Source organism: Haliotis asinina, chromosome 2, assembly GCF_037392515.1.
Source record: "Haliotis asinina isolate JCU_RB_2024 chromosome 2, JCU_Hal_asi_v2, whole genome shotgun sequence".
NCBI lineage: Eukaryota > Metazoa > Mollusca > Gastropoda > Lepetellida > Haliotidae > Haliotis > Haliotis asinina.
The window spans coordinates 56349138-56352547 of record NC_090281.1 but is presented as its reverse complement, the minus strand read 5'-3'; positions in this window follow the sequence as shown (position 1 = coordinate 56352547).

Below are 3410 nucleotides of genomic sequence, written 5' to 3'. Positions count from 1 at the left end.
GAGGTGCTTTTAGTTCTTGATTCTCCCAGAAAAGTTAAAAGTTTTAGATTTGTTGACTCAATAGCTGATCAAAACTTTGTAAGCTTGAGAGTGAATGAAACTGAATGTTTTGTGTAGCAGTCCACAATATTCCAGCAATATCAAATCTTTAATGATTTAAATTCTAATCTGAACCAGCAAACCAGTGCAAATAATCTGATCCATAAAAGGGCTGTCCACTTGAGATTATGCTCTAAACTTTCAGATCTTATGTTGTAACCAAACGAGTCTCAATTTTCTTGGCAGCTGACAAGCATAGATGCCAGTACTACTCGTTAAAATGGACTCCATGCATCCGTCAGTACACATTTGTCTTTTCTGGAGCAGAACCTACAAACCATTCACTATTTCTTCACCAAACCTGACACATACATAGGTCTGATGGTAGACTGGTGACTTTTGATAGTTTTGGAATCCTTAATAAAATGTTGGGGTTTTTTGGGGGTTTTTTTTTTTCATTTCCATGGCAACAAGTGTGACCTTGACTGAAATCATAATGGTTGTAATGCTCCTCTCTGAAGCAGAACTAAGCACATTTCAGTAATCTCTTTCCACTGTGGTATTTACACATCAAAACATTCTCTTAACTAGGAGACATATTCATGAAGGGTATTTTACCATTACAGGGGATATGGAGGACTTTGTCCTCTTATGTATGGTATATGGTTCCAAGCAAATGTGAGGCATTTGGTGAAAGTGTTCCCTTGTCATACCGAAGACCGGGTTAGATTACCCACATGTGAAGCTCATGTCTGTTTTGTTTTGTTTTGTTTTGTTTTGTTTTGTTTTTTCTTCTTTTTTTTTGAGCGAGGTATGTCTTGCCAGTACAACTAAAAGAGATTTTAGGAGCGCTTCAGCCAACATTCCTCTTGCTGTTCCCACTTGTCGCAGGAACACAACTGCAGTGTAATCCTCGATATCTCCAGGATATACATTCCGAAGAATCTCCACATACCCAGGATGCATCTACGCCTCAGCTGAAAAATGTTATTACTTCCCTTTGATGACTCGGCATTCATAGCATTACCAATAATGTGAACCGCTGACACCACTGAACTTGCCGGTGTCAACAAAGATAGAGGTCGCAGCTTTGAATGTTTGTTTGCAGTGCGACTCAAGATTTTCGGGAAATCATTGATAGGTGCGAAATTTTTTTTAAAACATATGCAAGAACTCCTGCCTCTTTCAGAGAACCTGTGTATGATTTGTGTTGCCAAGTTTAATCGGATAGATAATTTAAAAAGCAAAAGTGAGTTGTGATTGGTTCACTCAACTTCCCAGCTTATACACCTGATAGGATAAATAGTCAGCCTAGGGAGTTAATTTACAGGGCGTGGCCTTAGGTGCATCCCGGGTATAGTGGAGACTTATCGGAACTTATACCCTGGAGGTATCGGGGATGCTGCAGTGTTGGAGAGTAGATTCCCAACAGGCAATATTGTGTTATAAGAGTCTCATAAATACATTTCCCGACAAATATATACTCAGATCAAGTGGCTTACGCGACATTGCTTAGTTGAATTATATGTAGTTTTCGAATGAAGCATACATAAAATGTAAGCTTACATCCTTCAGTAGACATGAAGTATTTTGGTTTCTTTCCCAACCTGAGAACCTATTTTAAACATATTACATAAAAAGAACTTACGTAGCGTTTCTAGGGACATCGTACTACTACACGGGTGCATAGGTTGTTACATGGGTCCCTTGTATCCCTTGCATCCCAAACACAGGGCCGTGGTTGTCTTAATTTTAATATTTGCATTTTGTTTTTATTAACTTGTTGCTTTCAATAGAATCATTGTTTTCGTCGTGAAGTGTAATGATGCAGACGACTTACACTAGGGCGCGCGTGCGAATTATGATTCTTACAGGCAAACTATAAAATGTTTAGATATTACATTCCTGATTCGCAGATCGCTTCTTTTTATTAAGTTTCAAAATACATGCAAGTATGATTATAAAGTAATTAGGATTATGTGACCAAATATAAAGACGTATATTGACAAGTGTCTACATACTGGTGAGTGTTTGTTTGCTTGACGCCATTTCCATGTTAAACGCCTCTTTAGAAAGACGTGGATTTGCTTAAATATCGCTGTAACAAATATTAAACGAGTAAACGGATATTATTAGTGAGATGTAAGTATACATGTTATAAGTAAATTAATGTGAACATATTTTCTTTCAAAACTTGTCTACACATTTTCTCACAACGATATCTGTAAAAATTCATTGACATTTTCAAATGTTATGACTTCATCATACTGTGAATCGGCAGGAATTCTGCGAGAGGTTCCTTTCCAAGTACAGAGTCGGTGAAGGAGCCAAGTGGTTAAAGCGTTCGCTTGCCACGCCGAAGACCCTGGTTCGATTCCCTACATAGGTACAAAGGGTGAAGCTGTTTGTGTATTTGCATCATCCACCATCGTAATCATCAGAAGTGTCGCAATATGAGTAAATACTTTTAGTTTGAAATGGGTGGGGTTTTTGTGGGTTTTTTTTGCTTTGTTATTTGTTTTGTTTCGTTTTTTTGGTTTTGTTTTTTATGCCGCTTGTTTACTTATACTTCAGATTATAAGTGTTTGTTGGTGGTGTTCGTGGTGTTGTGGTTGTTTAATGCCTCACTCGTCCTGGTTCCCGGCCCTCTCATTAATACTGAATTAATGAGAGGTCAGGAAACCAGGATGCCCTGCAGTAGGAGTGAGATGAGCCATGAAATCTCTTCTGCAAGTAGTGAGAATACAGAGAAAACAGCAACAGTACAAAACGGGCGGTGCGTGTAAGGTAGAAACCGCAACGTCGGCTCCAGTTACCTCAATCGTTTGAAAAGAACACGCACCTTAAGGGTAAAGTGGGCAAACCAAACCTACATTAAAAATGAACCCAGTATTACATATTGAGAATGTTATGCATTACCTGTTTACATATTCTCGTTAAATGATCATGAGATATACGCGAACGTAATAAATTCTGTATTACATATTTCGCAATGATTTTTAGCTCCCTTAACAATCTGGGCTTCCAGACAAACTAGATGTCAGTGAAAAATGGATTTGAACAAGTGATGATATATGGGCAACCAACAGTTCAGTGCCCCAACTGTACAGCCTAACAAGGGGCGGTGGGGTAGCCCAATGGTTAACGCGTTCGCTCGTCACTTCGAAGACCCGGGTTCGATTCCCCACATGAGTACAATGTGTGAAGCCCATTTTCTGGTGTCCTATGCCGTGATATTGCTGGAATATTGCTAAAAGCGGCGTAAAACTAAACCCACCCACCCACCCAGCACTGTGGGGCCCATGATTGTGCACATCCCCAGGTCCATCAGCATCCCGCTAGTGTATTTCAGCAAACAGTGCCATGTACTA